This window comes from Staurois parvus, unplaced genomic scaffold (genome assembly GCF_062004578.1).
Source record: "Staurois parvus isolate SC_StPar_1 unplaced genomic scaffold, SC_StPar_1.0 ptg000783l, whole genome shotgun sequence".
NCBI classification, from domain to species: Eukaryota; Metazoa; Chordata; class Amphibia; order Anura; family Ranidae; genus Staurois; species Staurois parvus.
Window position 1 is genome coordinate 1,410,063 of NW_028318579.1, and position 24,496 is coordinate 1,434,558.

General features: G+C 46.6%; 1 protein-coding gene across 1 annotated transcript in view; it reads left to right on the plus strand.

The window, feature by feature from the left end:
- Positions 1–24,496, plus strand: part of TRAPPC9 (trafficking protein particle complex subunit 9) — an 875,381-nt gene that overhangs the window by 661,825 nt on the left and 189,060 nt on the right. The gene's annotated exons all lie outside the window — the stretch shown is intronic.

The window sequence follows — 24,496 nt, forward strand, 5'->3', positions numbered from 1 at the left end:
TTGGCAATATAGTGTACATACATACACTGATTTGATAGAATAGAATTGACAAGCAAGTAGATAAGTAATAGGCGGTCAGGTAGATAGTTGATAGACAAATGGATAGATGATAGACAGATGGATGAATAATGGTTTCGGTTATTTTGTGATTACTGAACAGTTTTAGGAGCCATAAGGGTGCCCACAGGGGAAAGACTTATAGAACACAAATATTATGTAAACAAATGCAGTCAGTGAACTCCATCCTAACCTCCGACATGAATTATGCATCTCATCTAATACTGTAAACTAGGTCTACCAGTTGGTTATTTTCAACCAGGAATCTTAATAGGCAATCTGTTATGAATTTTTCATTTTATTTTACCTTTTTTATTATTTATTTTTTGCATTATTTTTTTCCTGCCCAATTAAATCTCCCACACTGCACAAGTCTATTACCATTATATTTTTTTATCATCCGGGACTGATACTAGGTTGGAATTTTGAAACTCATAGTGAAGGGTAAAGAAAAAGGTTCTTAAAGTGGTACTTGCCATGCGGTTCCCCAAACTTTATGAAGTCAGAACAACTTCTTATGAGGCAAAAAGTGGCATCCAGGGCAAACAGACAGGTTTTCTTGTATGAAGAACACCCTACTTGCTAATACTCATTCTCGCTGAGCTCCGCAGCTGCTCCATCAGATCGCACTGATCTTCCTACTGACCAGCAATGTAAGGGGGATTCTTCCCACTGATCACCAATGTAAGGACCATTCTTCCCACTGACCATCAATGTAAGGAGTATTCTCCCCACTGACCACCAATGTAAGGAACATTCTTCCTACTGACCACCAATGTAAGGAACATTCTTCCCACTGACCACCAATGTGAGGGGCATTCTTCCCACTGACCACCAATGTAAGGGGCATTCTTCCCAATGACCACCAATGTAAGGAGCATTCTTCCCACTGATCACTAATTTAAGGAGCATTCTTCCTACTGATCAACGTAAGGATCATTCTTCAAACTGATAACCAATATAAGGAGCACTCTTCCCAATGATCACCAGTGTAAGGTGCATTCTTCCCAATTTTTCTTTATTAAAAGTCTCGCAATCAATAAACATAAAATATTATACAGAATATAAAAAAAATTTACAGCAAAACGAAAATTATATTTACAGCAAAACGAAAATAAACATAGCAAAATCTGCTGTCAGACAAAAGCAAACGTCTCAAAAATGAACATGACATAATTGGGGAAATAAATCGTACTACCACTCACATCACTACACCAGACATCAAACCTGTGAGGTCAAGAAACCACCTCGCCCCCCTTATGCATGCAGCCCTTCTTCAAAAAAGATCTTAATCAACAAAAACTACGGGAGTGAAAAGAACAGTATAAGGAAAGAGCCCCTCACCCAGAGATGGACAGTTCACCAAAGGCAGGTCTGATATTCCTCCACGCCCTTATCCAGACTGCCCGAGGCTCCCTGCCCTTCTCAAGACCCCGAATCTTCCCAACCTCACCCAGAATATCGTGCACCACCACCTCTACAGGGAGGACTTTCTTCCGGATGGTAATCTGACACCGTGCGTTCCATGTGAAGTAACGGACAACTATACTAACTAGAAAAAGTGTATCCAAATCAAAGTCCCAGTGAGCTGGGAATGCCCCGTACACCCACTCTGCATAACTCATGCGATAGAGAAAGGGGATGCCCAGAACCCTCCCCACCCTTTTATACACCTCTATGTTAAAGGGACACAGGAGCAGAAAGTGGTCCATAGACTCCACTTTACCAACACACTCTGCTCTAGGACAATCCCGATCATCCACAGGGCGGTGCTTCAGGTTCCCTCTCACATAGAGCCTTCCATGGAAAGCGAGCCAGGCTTGATCCCTAAACTTCAAAGGGATTCTCTCCAAGTTAATTAAACGCAATCCCTCCCTCATTACGGAGCCTGGGCAATCCTTTAAGGCCAGTGACACACTGAAAGCAGAAGCCAAAATCCTCTCCCCCAGAAGCTTCCTGGGAAGGGACCTGATATCCTCCACTGTCACCTGCCACTGCCGAAGTATTTTCAGACACGGGGCAACATAAGCCGGGAGCTTGCCATGTCGGACTCTCAGACTTTTCACTGGGCCGCCATCTTCCCAGCAATGCAGAAAAGGCCTAAACCAAGACTGAAAAATACCCACCCATCCCGGCGGGGTCTCTGCTAACATATTACCAAGATTGTACTTTAAAAAGAGCAAAGAAAAGAAAACTATCGGGTTGACCATTCCTAGGCCACCCTCCCGCCTGGACAGGTAAGTTACATTGCGTTTGATCAAGTTCAGCCTATTTCCCCATAACAGTTGGAAAAAACAGCTGTAGACCCGTGCATAGAGAGATACCGGCAAGATACAGACGAAGCTGACATATAAAAAGATCGGGATCAGGTAAGTTTTGATCAAGTCAACCCTCTCTCTTAAGGAAAGCCTCCATCTCTTCCAGCTTGCTACTTTGGCATTGGCAACTACCAACCTGCTTTCCCAGTTTCGATGACCATAGTCACCAGGACCAAATTTGATGCCCAAAATTTTAATTTCCTGCTGGGGCTCTGGGAAGGCACCCGGAAGTTCGAAGCTTTCACCCTCCTCACCCATCCAGAAAACTTCACTCTTTTCATGGTTCACTTTAGAGCCAGAAGCCTCCGTGTACTGCTCTATCACAGAGACCACCTCCTGCGCCTCCTCAGTCCCAGAGATAATAACAGACACATCATCAGCATAGGCAACGACCTTCAAAGGCGGCACACCAGCAATGCCCAGAGGCACCCCGCACAACGATGCGCCCTCTAGCCTTCTTACAAAGGGGTCGATTGCGAAAGCATATAGCAGGGGGCTCAAAGGACATCCCTGGCGCACACCAGAGCCGACCTCAAAAGGCCGCCCAACCCAACCATTAACAAGTGGGAAGCTCTCAGCCCCTTTATATAATGTCTTCAGCTAATCTATAAACCTCCCCTGCAGGCCGTATCTACCAAGCAGCAACCACAGATATTCATGATTCACTCGATCAAAAGCTTTCGCCTGATCCAATGCCAGCAAGTACTTTCTCCATCCAGCAGCCCTGCATCGTTCCAAAGCCTCCCGGATAGCCAAAACTGCTGAAAAGGTACTTCTACCTTGGACCGAACAGTGCTGATGGCTGGACAACAAATCGCCTGCCACTGACGACAAGCGCCAAAAAAGAATCTTTGCCAAGATCTTTCTATCAACATTGAGAAGACTGATGGGGCGCCAGTTCTCAATCATTGAGGGGTCTTTACCTTTTGACAGAAGAATCACAGCGGATTGCCTCATGGAGGGAGGGAGCGAACCCTCTTCTAGACAGCTGTTAAAAACCTCCGCTAAAAAGGGAGCCAGAATGGACTTAAAACACTTGTAAAATTCAGCTGTCAATCCATCTGGCCCAGGCGATTTTTTGGTAGCCAGCTTGTCTATAGCCTGAACTACCTCATCCGCTGAAATTGGTTCTGTCAAATTCATCAAAAGCAATGCACCATTTCCCAATCCTGGAGTAGAATCCAGAAAGCTTTCCATCCTGTCCCGGCTAAGGTCCTTTCTTCCCAGAAGGTCTGCATAATACGACCCAAAGATCTCCAAGATCCCTGATCTGGACTTCATCAGGGAACCCGTACTGTCTTTCAGGCCAATGACCGTCTTAACTGCTATGCCTTGCTTACAGTTCTGGTAAGGATCAGGTGAGTGATATTTCCCATAATCCCTCTCCAGAACCAAGGATTCATGCCGGTCGTATTGACACTTCCTAAGAAGAAGCTTCACTTCAGAGATCTCCCCTGGATCTCCTCCATACGAGACAAGACGATCAAGCTTCCTCCGCAAATGCTGGTAGGCAATATACATACCAAGCTGCTTCTTCTTACTTATGGCCTTGAAAAGTCCAATCGCCCTTTGTTTCACAAGCTCCCACCACTCTGACTTACTGCTGCAAAAGTCCAGAATAGAAACCTGTGCCTGCAAAAAAATCCTCAAAGGATTGTCTTACCTCTACATCTTCCAGGAGAGCCGAATTCAGTTTCCAGACACCCCTTCCCCTGGGTGGAGTGTCCGAGGCATTCAGAGTCACAGACAGCATACAGTGGTCAGAGAACTCCACCGCCTTCAACTCAGGAGCCGAGAAAGCAGAGTTCTCCTTTAAAAAAAACCTGTCTATCCTGCTCTGACTATTCCCTCTCTGAAATGTGAACCCCGTGCTGCCAGGGCAGTGCTTAATGTGCACATCTACCAGGCCTGCCTGTCTAACCAAATCTCTGAGAAAAACGCTATCATAACCCAGCCTGTCTATGGAGCCTCTCCTGTCTTCAGGCCTAATTATGGTGTTAAAGTCACCTCCAAAGACAACCTGCTGGGACGTAAAAAGGAAGGGCTTGATCTTTGTGAGGAGGCATTTCCTGCCCCATTTTGATTGCGGTCCATAGATATTGATCAGGCGCAGGTCCTGCCCCCTAACAGAGACGTCTAAGACCATGCATCTCCCCATTTCTACCTCAATTACCCGCCGGCACGTTACCATATCGGTTTTAAAAAGGACCGCAACTCCGCTGCAAGGTTCAGCCGCAAGAGACCAAAAGGAGGGACCACATCTCCACTCCCTTTTTGCTAGATAGACATCGGCCAATGTATTGAGCCAGGTCTCTTGCAAAAATAAAATCTCAGCATCAAACTCGCTGAGCAAAAATAAGGCCGTATCACGAGCTCTTGCAGATTTAATGCTGGCGACATTAATGGTCGCCACCTTTAACAGAGTGGGAACTGCCATCAGGATGATTGGGGTAGTCGTTTCTTAACCTCTACCACACTCTCATCACCCGAAACAACTCTCTTCAGAGTACGTGACTCCCCCTCATCCATAGATGATAGAGAAATGGATATATCCGATACCATATCATCACCTGACAAAACTGAAAAAGTATTGCCAAGAGGGACTCCTCCTGGATCTGATTCTGAGGAAGAGAGGACAGCTCTTCTCATCCTCCTCTTCTTCTTCTTCCTCTTCTCCTTCACCCTCTCCCACCCTTCATCAGCCGAATCCCCCCCAGCAGGAGGTGAGACATGGGACATGGATACCCCTCCCTGAGCCCCATCGGCTCCACCCCCATCCGGCACCCCCACAACCTCCTGACCACGTTTGCGCTGACGGGGGACAGGTACCGGAGGTGGAGTAGGCCGAGAGGGAAGATCAGCTAAACCCGCCCCCCCAACAGCTTCCGCCAGTCTGGAGGATCTACGTACCATAGGAATAGGAGGGACAGACTCAGGGGTGACATTACTGGGGGAAACACAATCTGACACAACAGAGGGAACAGACACAGGAGGGGCAACTACAGTTTCCTCCCTAGCATCAGCTGCCTCATCCGCTTTATCCAGCCTCTGCAGCTCAGCCTCCAGTCCTGGCAGGTTGTGTAGTGCCTCTGGGCACAGACTGTATGGATGACCCATCTGCTGGCACAAATTACACCGAATCTCGGTGCATTCTTTGGCCAAATGGCCAAACTCCTGGCACAGTGAGCACTTCTTGATGGTGCAGGACGATGCAAAATGGCCTTTCTCTCCGCATTTGTTACAAACTTTAGGCTGACCTTGATAGAAAATGGTCAGCCTATCCCTCCCCAGAAAGGCTGAGCAGGGAAGATGCTGAACCACATTGCCCAGCACCCTCAATTGCACTGACACCGTCCAGGCCCCTGTCCATATCCTATGCTCATCCAGGACCTTCCGCAGTGGGGTGAGGACCTCACCATGTCGGCGTAGCCACACTACCAAATCAGCCTCTGGTATGGATTCATTCCGGACCAGGATTGTCACCGATTTTATCAAAGGCTGTCTGGAAACAACCTTTGCCACCAAACCTCTCCACTGCTGATGGCTCCTGCACCTCCAATATCTCTCCCAAAACAGGTCCAGGCCTTCAGGTTTTACAAATGACAAATCATATTCATAGCTGCCTACTGGGCAGATCAACGCAAACACATCACAGGCTTTAAACCCCATCTCCAGAATCAACTCCGCCACCCTCCCCCTTACTGGTGGGTTCCCTTCCCCCTCCCACTTCAACTGTACCACATTCCTTCTCCTGACCCCACCAACCATCCCACCACCAAACCTCCCCAAATTGTGACCATTAGCATTCCCAACACTACCCCCACCCCCCTTGGTGCGACTCCCCAAAACAGAGGCATAGCTCCCCCCAATCCTCCCAGCAGCAGAAACATTTGTGTGTCTGGGAGCCTCTGGTGCAACTCTAGCAGATACCGATTGCACAGATCCGGGATTGGATGGTGTATCCTCTCTCTGCTCAGCAGGGGGAGAAATGTCATTTTTAGTCTTATCAGCAATGTTGACCCCTTCACCTCCACCCACCACCAACACATCCATTGCTTTACCAGTCTCAACAGTCATAGAGTTCTCAGAAATGTCCGCACTCACTGCTGCAACCATAGAAGCTCCAGCAGTCATCTCTTGCTCCAAGAAAAGAGACTCAGCCCAGGACTGGATTGGATTCTCAGACACAGCAACAAGTGAGACATCCATGTGTGCTGTTTGCTCTCCATGTTGTGCAGTGTGCTGCTCCCCTCCCCCACCAGCATCAATCAGCTCTGGAGCACCTGGGAGCTCAGGTGAAACAGTCTCTCTGCAGGTGGCAGCCATCTTGCCTGTAGAGGGACTACTGGTCTCAGCAGGAACAGCAGCAGCAATTTCCATCCGTGAGGTGCTTGGTGCAGGTTCATCCACATTCCCCTGATGGTCTGGAGACCTCTCTGCCAGGGATTTTTCCTCCAGGTTGGATGAGGATTCCTCCATAGCAGGCTGCTTGCAGAGCTCCTCATCCACAATACTCACCACAGCAGGTGGGGCAGACATGCTGGAAGCAGCCATCTTGGTGTATTGAGACTTCTCCACCAGTCTTGGCTTTGCCAGTCTGTATCTTCTCTGTCCATCCTCAGGGACTTCTGCAGGGTCATCAGTGAAGGCAAACTTGTCTGCTCTCAGGGGAGACTCCATGTGCTGAATGAACTTCAGGGTTCCATACTCACCCTCAACCCCCTGGCTGGTTGCCACTGGTGATTCCACAGCCTGACATGGGGGGAGAGACGCTGATGTAGATGGAACTGGGTCATCCATTACCTGAGGCTGCTGATCCACAGAGCTCGCTGATGTCTGGCTGGCAAATCTCCTCTCATTTTCAAATTTTTCTTTAAATGCTCCACTTCTTGTTTTCAGCTTTTCTAATAATAAAGATTGTCTCTTTACTTTCTCCTCCATGTGCTGGAGCGCTGGCTTCATGCCCAATCTGTTCTTGCTCCAGGCCTGGCAGTATTTGGCTCTGAAGGATTTGTGTTCAGATTTTAAAACATTAAGCTTCTCCTCAGCTCTTCCAATAGTCACAATTCTATCAGTAATCTTCTGTCTGAAGATATCGACATCCTCACCAGGGCCGGGACCCACAGTCAGGTCCTCCACCTCCTCCTCTTCACTAGGCCCGGTCTCATCAGGGGAATCCCTCCCAGGGCCTCCCCCTGAATCAGGCATGGTTCCTGGGCCAAGCTAGCAGGCAAGGCCCAGGCTTGAAAACGCTGGTTCTCAGGGAGAGCTCCTTCAGTGCGTCCTCCTCCTTCTCCCACTGACCTCCAATGAAAGGAGCCTTCTTCCCACTGACCATCAATGTAAGGAGCATTCTTCCCAATGATCACCAATGTAAGGAACATTCTTCCCACTGATCACCAATGTAAGATGCATTCTTCCCACTGACCATCAATGTAAGGAGCATTCTTCCCAATGATTACCAGTGTAAGGGGCATTCTTCCAAATGATCACCAATGTAAGGAGTATTATCCCCATTGACCACTATTGTAAGGAGCATTCTTCCCTCTGACCACCAATCTAAGGGGCATTCTTCCCAATGATCACCAATATAAGGAGTATTCTCCCAACTGATCACCAATGTAAGGAGAATTCTTCCCACTGACCATTATTGTAAGGAGCATTCTTCCCACTGATCACCAATGTAAGGAGCATTCTTCCCACTGATCACCAATGTAAGGGACATTCTTCCCACTGATCACCAATGTAAGGAACATTCTTCCCACTGATCACCAATGTAAGGAACATTCTTCCCACTGATCACCAATGTAAGGAGCATTCTTCCCACTGATCACCAATGTAAGGGACATTCTTCCCACTGATCACTAATGTAAGGAGCATTCTTCCCACTGATCACCAATGTAAGGAGCATTCTTCCCTCTGATCACCATTGTAAGGAACACTCTTTCCACCAATCACCAATGTAAGAGGCAATTCTTCCCACTAATTACTCTTTCAATTATGTATTTTACAGACCAAAAGATAGCAGACAACAAAATTGTAAGGTAAGACCAGAATTAATTGAATAAACCACATAAAACAAAACCAGGCTAATAAGAAACCTACTATTAGTAGAAACAGGGGACACCACCTCCTTGGAGGGTTTTACAAATGTTTCAAGAAGGCATACATATCAAATTGGGCTGGAAGGGCACACAAGCTGTAAAGCAAGGCCAAAAATGTCTGCTAAAGCAACATTATTCGCAATGTATTGAATGTCTATCGTCCTCACTGGAAAAACTGTGTTCTGTAGTCAGTGGAAAAGTTTTTGTTGTCTCATACCTTTTGCTCGAATGTTTTTTTGTAGCCTTTACTCCGGCACATCAAGTATATGTATAGATGGTGGCTTCAGTGGTTGCATGAAGTGCATCAAACGTTCTCAGTCTGTCTGATCACTGCAGCGGCGAGGCCGTGGACATCACAGAGACTTTGTGATGCCGCTTGTGTTGTGTGTACCATCTCCTATCTATTACAGACTTCTGTAGTGAGAGTGGGCAGCATCCTGGAATATTAATTCTTCCATATAAAAGACTGGGAACATATACACATAGAAGGAAAGAAAAAATATGATCTGAGCTTTCTTCAGCAGTAGTGTAAAAAAAATAAAATATATAAAATAGTTTTCAAACCAAAAATTATTTGACAAGATGGTGACCAGTTTTAATTACGTTTCATGATCTCCTGGTCTCAACTGATGAAATGCAATCACTCTGATTGGATATCAATCATGATAAGGCTAAGATATGCAATCATATTGGTCATGTGGGTTTGTTTACAAACAAACCCACAGGCTCAGCTGCCGTTGTGCCTCATTGACAGCTTGCTATGGCTGTTAACTTAGAAAAAAAGAAAAAAAAAAGAGACTGAAAGAAAATACCAAATCTAGGATAATATAAGATAATACGGACCCCCCCCCCCCCCAAAAAAAAGATCAAATATTCTAGATATTATAGGATAAAAGGAAACCCAGAAAGAAAAAGCAAAAAAATCCACTAAAAGTAAAAGAAAAAAAATCTAGGAGGTACTATTGTATCAACTGTACAGATTTTTTTTGTTCATCCTGCAGGCCAAACAAACAAACAAAAAAACCAATCAGTGTATGGCCAGCTTAAAAGCGGAGTTCCACCCAAAAGGGGGAAGTTACACTTTAAAGACTGGTCCCCCGCTCCCCATTAAGGATTGGCACCTGTGGGGAACGGGTACCCGAAATTCACAGGTACCCGCTCCCACTTCCGCTGCGATCACCTAGGCGATCGGAAGCGGAAGTTGTCCTCTTCCCCCCCACCCTTCCCCTTAGTCTTCTAGGACACGTGACAGGTCCCAGAAGACTACAGGGCCATTCAGGAAGCACAGCGCTACTCGCACATGTGCACTGGGCACCCGGCTGTGAAGCCGCAAGCTGTCACAGTCGGGTGCCCATTCTAAAGATGGCGGCACCTGGAACACCAGACAGCTGGTGAAATGGGCTGTGATGGGGGCACCGCAGGATCGTGGGACAGGTGAGTGGCTGTTTTTTAAAAGTCAGCACCTACATTTTTTTTTTATTTTTTCACAGTGTGATTGGGACCTCTCTTTAAAGGAGTAGTTCACCTTTCGTAATATGTTACATATTTTACCCATATTCAGGGTGTAACATGTTACGATCAGACTGACTTCCGGCTCTCCAACTTTGACAGCTAGCAGGAGATCTTCTCCCCCCTCGCTAGCTGTCAAATTTAAAAAAGCGTGGCCATGCGGGGCTCCGCCCGCCTCTGTGAATGAGAGACTACAAGTCCCGACAGCCATAGCGGCTGTTGGCTTGTAGTCATCAATGAACTACTACAATGCTGTGAAGTGCAGTGGAAGTGCATTCATTCTTCCTGTCAGAATGTCTGCTTGCTCGTACATCCCACACGGCAAGCAGATATACTGACAGATCTGCAGGAGACCTGCATGGCACCAGCGATCTTGGGTTTAATATACAGTGCTGTGAAAAAGTATTTGCCGCCTTCCTGATAATTTATTTTATTTTTTTGCATGTTTGATAACTTAAATGATTTAGATTATCAAACGAATTTTAATATTACACAAAGATTGCCCATCTAAATACAAAATGCAGTCTTTAAATGAAGATTTCATTTAGTAAGGGAAAATCCAAACCTGCCTGGCCCTATGTGAAAAAGTAACTGACCCCCCCCCCCCTTGCTAAATCACGAATAAACTGTGGTTAACCAGTTTTTTTTTTTGAAAGTTGAGCTACATTTCACTTGCCACACCCAGGCCTGATTAACGTCAGTCCTGTTAAATCAAGAAATCACTTACATAGAAGCTGCCTGACAAAGTGCAGCATGCTTGAAGATCTCAAAAAGCAACACATCATGCCGCAATCTAAAGAAATTCAAGAACAGATGAGAAATAAAGTAAATGACATGTGCCAGTCTGGAAAGGATTGAAAAGTTATTTCTAAGGCTTTGCTACTCCAGAGAACCATGGAGAGAGCCATTGTCCACAAATAAAGAGAACAGCGGTGAACCTTCCCAGGAGTGGCTGGCCTACCAAAATTACTCCAGGAGCACAACGACAACTCATCCAGGAGGTTATAAAAGAATCCAGAATAACATTTAAAGAACTGCAGGCCTCACTTAACTCCGTTAAGGTCAATAGGAAAGAGACTGGGCAAACATGGCATCAATTTAGAAGGTGTGCGTCCCATTACATCTGACCCGAAACTAACACAGCATTTCTTAAAAAGAACATTATACCAACAGTCAAACATGGTGGTGGTAGTTTGATGGTCTGAGGCTGCTTTGCAGCTTCATAACTTGGACGACTTGACATGGAACCATAAACTCTGCGCTCTACCAGAAAATCCCGAAGGAGAATGTCTGGCCATGAGTTCATGACCTCACGCTTAAGCGCACTTGGGTTATGCAGCAGAATCAGAAACACACCAGCAAGTCCATCTCTGAATGGCTAAAAAACCCCAAAATTGAGGTTTTGGAGTAGCCTAGTCAAAGTCCGGATTTAAATCAGACTGAGATGCTGTGGCATGACCTTAAGCAGGCTGTTCATGTGAAATTAAAACAATTCTGAAAAGGAGAATGGACCAAAATTCCACAGAGATGTGAAAGACTCATTGCCAGTTATCATAAATGCTTGATCGCAGTTGTTGTCGCCAAGGGTGGCACAACCAGTTATTAGGTTTAGGAGGCAATTCCTTTTTTACATAGGGAGGCAGGTTTGGACAGCTTTTTTTCCCTTAAAAAAATCTTCATTTTAAAAACTTAATTTTGTATTTACTTGGGTTATCTTTGTGTAATATTACATGTTTTTTTGACGATTTAAATCATTTAAGTGTGACAAAATGCAAAGAAAAAAGAAAGGTAATTACTTTTGCACAGCACTGTGATTGTAAATCAAAAAAAGAGGATTTTTAAAACATTTTGCCCATTTAATAGCTTATGGGATACCAAATAAAAACTTTATATGGCCATGTAAAAGCCGTACATAGCCAAATGAAAGTCATATATGACCAATATGTCCAAATAAAAGCAGTATATGGACAATATGGCCAAATGAAAGCAATATATTACCAAATAAAAGCTATATATGAGCAATATGGCCAAATAAAAGCCAATATGGCTAAAGAAAAGCAATACATGACTAAATAAAAGTAATATTTGACTAATGTGGCCAAATAAAAGCCACATGTGGTCAGATAAAAGCCATATATGACCAATATGGCCACATAAAAGTCATAAATGGCCAATATGGCCAAAAATAATGATATATGACCTATATGGCTAAATTAAAGCAATATATGGCCAAATAAAAGCCACATATGGCCAATATGGTCAAATAAAAGCCATATATGGCCAATATGGCCAAGTAAAGGTCATATATGGCCAAATAAAAGCCATATATGCCCAAATAAAAGCCACATATGGCCAATATGGTCAAATAAAAGCCATATATGGCCAAGTAAAGGTCATATATGGCCAAATAAAAGCCATATATGGCCAAATAAAAGCCACATATGGCCAAATAAAAGCCATATATGGCCAATATGGCCAAGTAAAGGTCATATATGGCCAAATAAAAGCCATATATGGCCAATGTGGCCAAAACCAAGCCATACATGGCCAAATAAAAGCCACATATGGCCAAATAAAAGCCATATATGGCCAATATGGCCAAGTAAAGGTCATATATGGCCAAATAAAAGCCACATATGGCCAAATTAAAGCCATATATGGCCAATATGGCCAAGTAAAGGTCATATATGGCCAAATAAAAGCCATATATGGCCAATGTGGCCAAATAAAAGCCATATATGGCCAAATAAAAGCCACATATGGCCAATATGGCCAAATAAAAGCCATATATGGCCAAATAAAAGCCATATATGGCCAATATGGCCAAGTAAAGGTCATATATGGCCAAATAAAAGCCATATATGGCCATTGTGGCCAAATAAAAGCCATATATGGCCAAATAAAAGCCACATATGGCCAAATAAAAGCCACATATGGCCAATATGGCCAAGTAAAGGTCATATATGGCCAATTCGGCCAAATAAAAGCCCTATATGGCCAATATAGCCAAATAAAAGCCATATATGGCCAATATGGCCAACTAAAGGTCATATATGGCCAAATAAAAGCCATATATGGCCAAATAAAAGCCACATATGGCCAAATAAAAGCCACATATGGCCAAATAAAAGGTCATATATGGCCAAATAAAAGCCATATGTGGCCAAATAAAAGCCATATATGGCCAAATAAAAGCCACATATGGCCAATATGGCCAAATAAAAGCCATATATGGCCAATATGGCCAAGTAAAGGTCATATATGGCCAAATAAAAGCTATATATGGCCAATGTGGCCAAATAAAAGCCATATATGGCCAAATAAAAGCCACATATGGCCAATATGGCCAAATAAAAGCCATATATGGCCAATATGGCCAAGTAAAGGTCATATATGGCCAATTCGGCCAAATAAAAGCCATATATGACCAATATGGCCAAATAAAGGTCATATATGGGTAAAGAAAGCCATATTGGCACTGCTAAAATTTGGTCTGGGCATTTAGGTTTCAAACACCCAGAAGGCTTATGGGAGTAGAGTCGGTGTTAAACATGACACTTCCTAAATACATTTATACCTTCATCTGTGAAAGAAGCAGGTACACAGCCTTGATCCCTTCCTCGCCTTCTTCACGGCACTATATTTACTGTTTAATCACATACTCTTTAATTACCTTTGAACTATGCCTTCTGTTATTGGTCTTGTCAGCGGCTTGGAGAAGCTTTTTTTCAACTTCAGTGTCCATAGCTGTGGCAAGATCGCAGGTCACTGACCTCCACTTTGCAGGATTTTAAATAAAATAAAAATCAATTTCTTATCTGATGGTATAAAATGTAAGATGCATACTATATAGTGCACGACGGTTACCCGATTGCTCGCTGAAACGCACCAGTACAATGATTAATGTTCACCATGATGCTTGCCGGCCAGACCAGTGTCAGCAGAAACAGAAGTTGACCTGCCGCAGGGGTCAAAGCTAATTTGCTAGCGGGTACGTCGGTTCTGAGTTTGTTGGCGGTACTTTTCATTATAGGCACTATTGTTTTTAAATGAATGGAAAACCTTTACCTTGTATAGATAGTGACAGGTATTCTATTTTCCTTACATGGGAGATGACACTGTTCTTATTTTTAGAAAACTCAAATTTTTAGAGTGATTGTTTTTTTTCTTTTTGATTTAGATTTTTTTAGGATTTGGTTCTTTGTCCTCAAGAGTTTCAGTTGTTCCCAGTTCCTTGGCTGTGCCTAAAAGTATATTGTAGTAAAGCAGAAGTTTAGGTATTAACTATTTAGAGTAGTTGCTTTTGTCTAGCTTGGACCAATGTAAGTATGCATGTTCCATACATAAAACAGATGTGGCGCTAATAATAATAATTAAGCATGACATCATACATATAAAAAATCATACATATAAAAAATTTAATTATATATAAGCCCACCAACATGTGCTATTAAGTGGATAAACATAAACAGTGAAAACCAACATCCCTTTCAAGCAATGCCTGCATCTGGAAGTGCACAAATAATATAAATCATCAATGCAGTAAATGGGTCGTTGGCTCGATTCCCGACCATGGCGCCTCCTACATGGAGTTTGCATGTTCTCCCTATGCTTGCGTGGGTTTCCTCCGGGTGCTCTGGTTTTCTCCCACACTCCAAAGACATGCTGGTAGGTTACTGGGCTCCTGTCTAAATTGGCCCTAATATGTGTATGTATGAATGTGAGTTAGGGACCTTAGATTGTACACCCCTTGAGGGTTAGGGACTGATGTGAATGTAAAATATATGTATGTGTAAAGTGCTGCGTAAATTGACGGCGCTATATATAAGTATCAATAAATAGAGGTGCAGCGCCAGATGTGTATAAAATTAGACAACATGGAATAAAAACATAAAACATAGAGTGTATGTTAGCAATATAATCAAATGCAAAATAGTGCAAAATTGTCAATCACACTGTGGTGAAATTAAGAGGATAAATGTCCCAAATAGCTGAAAAATTGCCCATGTGGGGATCCAGTAGATCCTAATAGAGTGCGTGGGGGCGAGGGTCCAGTGTGTCACACAGTGGATATAATATAAAGAATGCACACTCACCAGAAGTGCATCAAACATGCGCATATGAGATTTTCCTGTCTCATCAGGTATTGGTCATCTACTGCCAGAACGGGGTCAGGGTCATACACCATCCAATCTCCTCTAAGATAGGTACTTCAAAAGCCTTATCGCATGTCACAGTCAAGGGTCCCTTTAAGCAGGTTCTGCAAGTGGGGACTCTCAGTGAAGAGAGCCCAATAAGGGACACCACATAGCGTAATACCGTACCTGAAATAAATAAATAAATAATAGACCAAAAAAAATATATATATATATAAATATATATATATACACACATACACACACCTAAAAATGACACTCACACCCCCGTGTGTATAATAAGATCTACCAGGATCAAAACGTGAACCCCCAAGTCCTGTAGGGACTCAACCATATAATGTGCTCCAAAAAAACCCTGAATGGGTCAAACAAAAGTGCAGACAAGTCCAATTGGACTAAACAAATAAGTGATGACCTAGGTGGAAAATCTCCACTTACACATGCGATTAGCAAAACCCAGAAACCGCATAAACATGAACATGCGTGATAATGCAAAAAAAATTATTTATATATATAAGTGCTCACACAGCAAACAGTAAATCATCAATAATATTTGGACACAACTAGAAAAAGTGTCCAAATGTGGCAAATTGCCACCCTAAAGTGTCCAATATGGTGAAAAACCACCATAAATTAATAAAAATAATAATAAATATAATATGAATCCTCTTCGTGATGGTGGTAAAACCAGTGAATTCGAGTGATGAAAATCTAATCCAAAAAACGGTTAAATTGCCCACTCACCTCCACGTTTCGACCCTTGCGGGTGAAAACGCTTATAGAACCACTAGCATGGCTCCTCCATGTATGGATATCCTCTGGGATCTGGTCACTCTCCCCACTCTCGTCTCACCTCAGATATAAGCTTAATGATACCGGAGCTCCTCTCCAAATGGGTAAGTAAGTAACTGGCCAATTATCTCCTAAGAAAGACATAAACGGATACTGCCATAGTGTAATACCATTTAATAGAGGTAAACATATAGTAACTCCTTCATAAATGCACTCACATTTTTGTTCAACTTGTATTCAGCATTGAAATGAAACTTCCATGTGACAGGTGTATCTGCAAAGGTGTACCAATATGGCGTCCAGCCGGAAGTGCGTCACCACGTGCTGACGCGTTGGGTCACACTCATCACGTGACTTCATCACTTCACTATTTTCACTATGCATGTTCCATACCATTCTGTCGAAAGCTAGAAATTGGGCTTGCTACATTAGTGATTGCCGCCAGCTTCTGGGTCCAAGCCCAGGAGCCATTTAGAGAACATTTTGTATTTTCTCAATAAATGCAAAGTGTTCTCTATTTGGGCAAGGTACAGAGGTGGGGCGTTGGCAGCATATTCTCCACCTCTTCCAGAGAACACTTTGCATTCATTGAGAAAAGTCAAAGTGTTCTGTGAATGGCACCTGTGCCAAATGAGCGAAATCCTCTGTTCACTAAGCAGCAGAACAGCCACTCAGCTGATCCCAAGGCTAGTGGCAATCACTATAATATCTGTGCCTCCTTCACTGATTTTTAGCTTCCATAGGGATTCCACAGGCAGCTGAACCAATGTAACTATGCTAAATAGTCCATACCTAAACTTCAGCTATAATCCTAGGGCAGTGTTTCTCAACCTTTTTTTAGGCAAGGAACCCTCTAAAATTATGGACAGTCCCAAGACACCCTTTGAAATTATGGACAGTCCCGAGCACCCTTTGAAATTATGGACAGTCCTGAGGCACCCTTTGAAATTATGGACAGTCCCGAGCACCCTTTGAAATTATGGACAGTCCTGAGGCACCCTTTGAAATTATGGACAGTCCCGAGGCACCCTTTGAAATTATGGACAGTCCCGAGGCACCCTTTTGAAATTATGGACAGTCCCGAGGCACCCTTTGAAATTATGGACAGTTCCGAGGCACCCTTTTGAAATTATGGACAGTCCCGAGGCACCCTTTGAAATTATGGACAGTCCCAAGGCACCCTTTTGAAATTATGGACAGTCCCGAGGCACCCTTTTGAAATTATGGACAGTCCCGAGGCACCCTTTTGAAATTATGGACAGTCCCGAGCACCCTTTGAAATTATGGACAGTCCCGAGCACCCTTTGAAATTATGGACAGTCCCGAGCACCCTTTGAAATTATGGACAGTCCCGAGCACCCTTTGAAATTATGGACAGTCCTGAGCACCCTCTAAAATTATGGACAGTCCCGAGGCACCCTTTGAAATTATGGACAGTCCCGAGGCACCCTTTTGAAATTATGGACAGTCCCGAGGCACCCTTTTGAAATTATGGACAGTCCCTTGCGCACCCTTTTGAAATTATGGACAGTCCCTTGCGCACCCTTTTGAAATTATGGACAGTCCCTTGCACCCTTTTGAAATTATGGATAGTCCCGAGGCACCCTTTGAAATTATGGACAGTCCCGAGGCACCCTTTGAAATTATGGACAGTCCTGAGGCACCCTTTGAAATTATGGACAGTCCCGAGGCACCCTTTGAAATTATGGCCTGTCTTGAGGCACCCCATTGTAAAATGTAAAAAACGATTCTAATAGTTTTATATAACGCAGCAAAATCCACACACGAAGGACACCCAACGTTAGAGGTCTTCCAAAGCAAATTCTCTTTTGCACACTGGTACTGTAAGGGACCGCCCGGCGGTACTACTAGCACTCCACTGAATAGGCGTCCCCAGCGCACGGAGTCTAAGTCCCAGGGTGCTTGTTCACCAGGGCCCCTGATGGTGGGGATGGACTTGGAGCTCCCTGAGACCAGGTCGTGACTACCGGGTGCGTCCGTCAGTGGTAGTAGTATGCGCAAGGGGCTCCCACGGGGAAGAGTCTGATGTGAGGAGGTCAGAAGACCCCACTGCACGGGATGGATGGATGGATGAGCAGGGTCAGACGGGCCGGGTCGGTAACAGAGAGGGCGGCAAGGTACAAGGCAGCGGGCATAGAATGGTCGGGTCACACGCCAGGTCAGCAACAGCAGGTCAAATCCAATAGGGGGCATTCAGGAGAGAGGTCAGGCAAAGCAAGGGTCAGAACAGGCGAAAACAGCAAGGTCAGGTTCAATCCGGGTCAATAACTTACAGGGTACAGGTTCACAGGATTCAGAATGCAGGAAAGACCAGAAGGCACTGAATGACAGCTCAGGGTCGTTTAAATATCCCGCCCTGCGCTGCCATTGGTGCCCAGCGGGCGGCCGCGGCTTCTACTGCGCATGCGCGAACTCGAACGCCGCGGCCGGCCCGGAACCAGTGCTCGAGTCCCTGCGCCGGGCGGCATACTGCGCCTGCGCCGGGACCAACGCGGCGGGGATCGAGGGGATCCCTGACATTGCCCCCCCCCTACGGGCAACCTCCGGATGCCCATCCGATCTCTCCACCACGGGTGATCGCGAAAGAACCTCCGGACAAGTCTGGGTGCATGGACATTATGGGCTGGTTCCCAAGAATTGTCCTCAGGACCATAGCCCTTCCATTTGATAAGGAATTGGGTCTGGCCTCCCCTCCTTCGACACTTCAGGATTGTTTCAACCTCAAATTCTTCTTCTCCTTCGACCGTTACCGCTTCCGGGGGTCTAGATTCCCGGTCAGGGAAGGCATCTGGGACCACAGGCTTCAGAAGGGACACATGAAAGACCGGGTGGATCTTGAGCGTGTCAGGGAGGGCGAGTTCATAGGCTACTTCGTTAACCATCCGTTTAATGCAGAAGGGGCCTATAAATTTGGGTCCCAATTTCTTCGATGGGCAAAGCATCTTTAGATTGGACGTCGCCAGCCAAACCTTCTCCCCAGGCCGCAATACCAGATCTCCTCTCCGTTTCCTGTTGAATGCTTTCCTGTAGTCTTCCTGGGCCCGACTGATGGCCACTTGAAGCTCCTCATTGTTCGCAGCGAAGAACGTTACCACATCTTGTGTTGCTGGTACTGGGCATTCCGACACCAAATCCGGGAGGAAGACTGGGTGAAAGCCATAGTTGGCGAAGAACGGGGACTGCCCTGTTGCTGAGTGGCGGGCGTTGTTATACGCAAATTCCGCTAAAGGAAGAAGTGGCAGCCAGTCATCTTGAGTAAATGAGGTATAGCATCTCAAATATTGCTCTAAGGTCTGATTGGTCCTTTCGGTTTGACCGTTAGTTTGAGGGTGGAACGCAGAAGAGAGAGATAATTTGATGTCCAGGGCTTTGCACAGTGCTCTCCAGAATCTGGACGTGAACTGGACCCCTCGGTCCGAGACAATGTCTTCGGGGACCCCATGCAACCTGACTACCTCACGAATGAAGACTCGCGCGGTCTCGGCTGCCGAGGGGGTCTTCTTCAACGGGATGAAGTGGGCCATCTTGGACAAGCGGTCCACGACTACCAGGATTGCCGTGTGGTCTCGGGATGGCGGAAGCTCGACTATAAAGTCTAGTGAGATCTTTTGCCAAGGCCGTTCAGGAATAGGCAAGGGTCGCAGCAGACCCCAAACCTTGTTTCTTGAGGGCTTGTTCTTCTGGCAGGTGACACAGGACCTGACATAGCCCTTACAATCTTTAGCCATGTCTGGCCACCAGAATGAGCGTCGGAGAAGTTCCAGGGTCTTTTCTGGGCCAAAGTGCCCCGCCATTGGGTGGTCGTGGCAATGCCCCAAGACCAGGGTTCGAGCTTCTTCCGGCACCACAATTCGATCTTCCCTCCATAGGAGTCCCCCCTTGTTCTGGAGTGGCCCTCCGCCTGGGGTAGAGAAGTTTGTGGATGCCTCCATTAGCCTGGAACGAAGGTCCGACTGAAGGACCAAGAAGTTACCCGAGGATAGGATGGTGTCAGGTACTGGGGTCTCCTTGGCGTCTTCGTACATCCGTGATAACGCATCCGGCTTAGTGTTCTTTGATCCCGGCCGGTACGTAATATGGAAGTTGAATCTTGAAAAGAATAGTGCCCATCTCGCCTGTCGCGGGCGTAGACGCTTGGCAGTTCTCAGATACTCTAAGTTCTTATGGTCAGTAAATATTAAGATGGGGTGCACCGCACCTTCCAGCAGGTACCTCCATTCCTCTAACGCCGTTTTGATCGCTAGTAGCTCACGGTCACCGATATCATAGTTCCTCTCCGCTGGGGTCAGTTTCCGTGAGAAGAACGCTACCGGGTGGAGCAGTTCCTTGGTGCCTTTTCGTTGGGAGAGGATGGAGCCTACCGCATTCTCCGATGCATCTACCTCCAAGATGTAGGGCAGAGCGGCGTCTGGGTGACCCAAAATGGGTGCCGAAGTGAACAGCTTCTTTAAGGCATCGAAAGCTTCCTGCGCTTCTGGTGTCCATCTGAATCGGGTCCCCAGCTTGGTTAGCTGAGTAATGGGGGAGACCAGACCCGAGAAGTTCTTGATGAACTTCCGGTAAAAATTTGCAAAGCCGATGAATCGCTGGACGCCTTTTCTGTCTGTGGGTTCAGGCCAATCCAGTATTGCAGCGACCTTCTGGGGATCCATCGCGACCCCCGCGGTGGAGATAATCAGGCCCAAGAAGGCAATGCTGGATTGTTCAAAACAACATTTTTCTGCCTTGGCGTACAACCCATGCTGCCGCAGCCGCCCCAATACTTTTGCTACATGTATTCTGTGTTCCCCCAGAGACGGGGAAAAAATCAGAATGTCGTCTAAATAAACGATCACAAAGACATCCAGAAAATCTCTAAAAATATCATTTACAAAATGTTGAAACGTGGCCGGAGCATTACACAACCCGAACGGCATGACCAGATATTCAAAATGACCGAAGCGGGTGCGGAAGGCCGTCTTCCACTCGTCCCCCTCCCTTATGCGAATCAAGTTGTACGCCCCCCTCAGATCCAGCTTGGTAAAAACTACTGCTGACTTTAAACTTTGGAACAGTTCAGGTACTAACGGTAGTGGGTAACGGTTTTTTATCGTGACCCTGTTCAATTCCCTGTAATCGATACATGGCCTTAAGGTTTTGTCCTTCTTTTCAACAAAGAAGATTCCCGCCCCCGCCGGTGAAGTGGAGTGGCGGATGAACCCCTTCTGGAGGCTGTCCTCGATATATTCCTTTAGGGCCCCCAATTCGGGCTCTGAAAGGGGGAAGATTCGCCCAAAAGGAATTTCTGAGCCGGGTAACAGGTCAATGGGGCAGTCATAAGGGCGGTGGGGGGGTAGAGTATCAGCTCCCCGTTTGCTGAACACATCTAGAAACCCATGGTAGGCCGCAGGGATTACTTGTTTTAATTCAGCTTCCACCTCAGAGCACAGGAGGATTTGGGGGGTCCCCGGGCCCGAAGTGCGGCAGTATATCCGACAGTATGGGGAAGGGAACGTGATTACTCCGGTTTCCCAGTCAATCTGGGGGTTATGGGCCCGTAACCATGGGAGCCCCAGAATGACTGGGAAGAGGGGTGAAGCTATAGCATCCAGGCGGAGGAGTTCCTGGTGCTGGCCGGCAATGACAGTGGTGATGGAGGGGGTTTCCTGGTTCACTACCCCCGATTTTATTCGGGAACCGTCGGCCAAATAAATATTGAACCCCTTTTGTTTCAATTGAAGGGGAATACCCTGCTGGTGAGCAAAATTAATATCCACGAAGCAGCTGCATGCCCCAGAGTCAATTATGGCCGATACTTCCACGGTCCTTTCTGGAAGCTGAAAGGAAAGGGGCACCACTAAGTATTGGGATGGACCAACATTGCCAAGGGATAAGGAAGAAGAGGTGCACTTACTCAGTTTCTGCGGGCAGGAACGCGCCATATGACCAGCTTCTCCACAATAGAGGCACAGGTTCTGGGATCGTCTGCGCAGATGTTCCTCTGGGGATAGTTTAGGCCGTGCCAGGCCGAGCTGCATGGGTTCGGGGTTGTCTCCAGGTGGCCGGTTTTGGATGACTGGCCTAGGTGTTTGACTGGGACCCTGAAATGATCCCCAGGGGTTTCCATGACCCTGGCCGGACCTCTCAAACCTGCGTTCCCGCAGTCTACGGTCAATTTTAATGGTCAGTGCTATTAGGTCCTCTAAAGTCTCAGGTACCTCCACCCGGGCGAGCTCGTCTTTCAGGCCGTCTGATAGGCCAACACGGAACTGATGCAGGAGTGCGAACTCGTTCCAGCGAGTATCCCCCATCCACCGCCTAAATTCAGATGCGTACTCCTCCGCCGCTCGGCGGCCTTGCCGGAGTGTGTACAGAGTAGCTTCAGCAGAAGCTGCCCGCTGCGGGTCATCATAAAGGATGGCCATAGCATCAAAAAAACTGTCAACCGAACCAAGGTGAGGGTCATTTTTTCCCCGTAATCGATGGGCCCAGTCTTGGGGTTCACCCTGCAGGAGGGATATGACGAACCCCACCTTCACGGATTCAGTCACGAAGGTTCGGGGTTGTAGCTCAAAATAGAGGAGGCAGGACTCGCGGAATGCTCTGAACCGTGTGCGGTCCCCGTGGAAACGTTCTGGTAAGGGTACTCGGGGGTCGGCCGCCGGGAGTGGTGCGAGTGCCCCAGACACCAGCACAGGGGCTGCTGGAGGTGTGGGGACCGCGGCCTGTGGGGCAGGAACGGATATAGTGCAGGCCTGGAATTGAGTTTCAATCTGCTGACATCTATCCTGCAGGGCCGATACGGCCTGTGTCAAATTGGATAGGTGCCTGCAGATCTCCTCCAGCGGCGAGGGACCTCCTCTAGACTCAGTCATGGCCTTCTGGTACTGTAAGGGACCGCCCGGCGGTACTACTAGCACTCCACTGAATAGGCGTCCCCAGCGCACGGAGTCTAAGTCCCAGGGTGCTTGTTCACCAGGGCCCCTGATGGTGGGGATGGACTTGGAGCTCCCTGAGACCAGGTCGTGACTACCGGGTGCGTCCGTCAGTGGTAGTAGTATGCGCAAGGGGCTCCCACGGGGAAGAGTCTGATGTGAGGAGGTCAGAAGACCCCACTGCACGGGATGGATGGATGGATGAGCAGGGTCAGACGGGCCGGGTCGGTAACAGAGAGGGCGGCAAGGTACAAGGCAGCGGGCATAGAATGGTCGGGTCACACGCCAGGTCAGCAACAGCAGGTCAAATCCAATAGGGGGCATTCAGGAGAGAGGTCAGGCAAAGCAAGGGTCAGAACAGGCGAAAACAGCAAGGTCAGGTTCAATCCGGGTCAATAACTTACAGGGTACAGGTTCACAGGATTCAGAATGCAGGAAAGACCAGAAGGCACTGAATGACAGCTCAGGGTCGTTTAAATATCCCGCCCTGCGCTGCCATTGGTGCCCAGCGGGCGGCCGCGGCTTCTACTGCGCATGCGCGAACTCGAACGCCGCGGCCGGCCCGGAACCAGTGCTCGAGTCCCTGCGCCGGGCGGCATACTGCGCCTGCGCCGGGACCAACGCGGCGGGGATCGAGGGGATCCCTGACAGGTACTGACTAGTATTCCAATGTTTTTCTCCGTCACTGAGCTAATGTGACCCCAGCACTGATGGAGAGGGGCAGGGGACGGTCAAACAAGGATGCTGTGCAGGCAACCGACATCCTCAATATCAACTGATGTCATTGGTTGTCAGGACCCCAGTGGCAAGAAGGTCTTAATGGTGCACAATGAAAACCGGTGTAACTAAAAGGCAGGCTTGTTCCACCCCCTGGCTTGTATACCAGTTTTGGGCAATTTGTAGACAATTTGCCAAGGCACCCCCGAAGAAACCTCAAGGCTCCCCAGGGTGCCTGGGCACCCTGGTTGAAAAAGGCTGCCCTGGGGTAATGCAGATGTACATTTATGATGATAAGTTTAGGGACAGTCATTCCATTTTGTGTATGTACTTTGACTATCACTGTTTGGCTGTTATGAACAATATCCATGTCCTACCATGCCTTTCTGCTGCTATTTATCAGGCCCAATAAACATCCTTTCTCTTTCCAGCCTCCCCTGGCTCAGCAGGTTCATATTTTGTGTAGTTATTTGCTCCTGGAGGCCATCTAGCCTATTATTATGGCCTTTCCAACAGCTCAACAAAGGCGTAATAAAGATCGGCTCGATGCGTTCACTCATTCATTAAATGAGAAGTGGATCTCATTTATTAATCGATAAGTATGAGAGTGGCCAGACAATTAAAGGATTAGTAAAGCAGGTCTCTCCCGTGCATACTTAGGCAACTGCAGCACCAGCAGATTTCTTGTTTATCATATATCATGCGTGTCATTGAAACAATCTCCAATGCCTCAAAGGGGATTCCTAACTAGCAGATCTATGGTGCTGATTAACTTGTTGCAATGCTGAGAAAAGCCACCAGAGCAGATCAAGCTGCTTGGGTATATCTAGGGTTAGAGCAGCCTCTGGTTGGGAACCAAATAAAAGCAATTGATATATAACTTCCCACCGCTTCCCACTTTCAGCAAC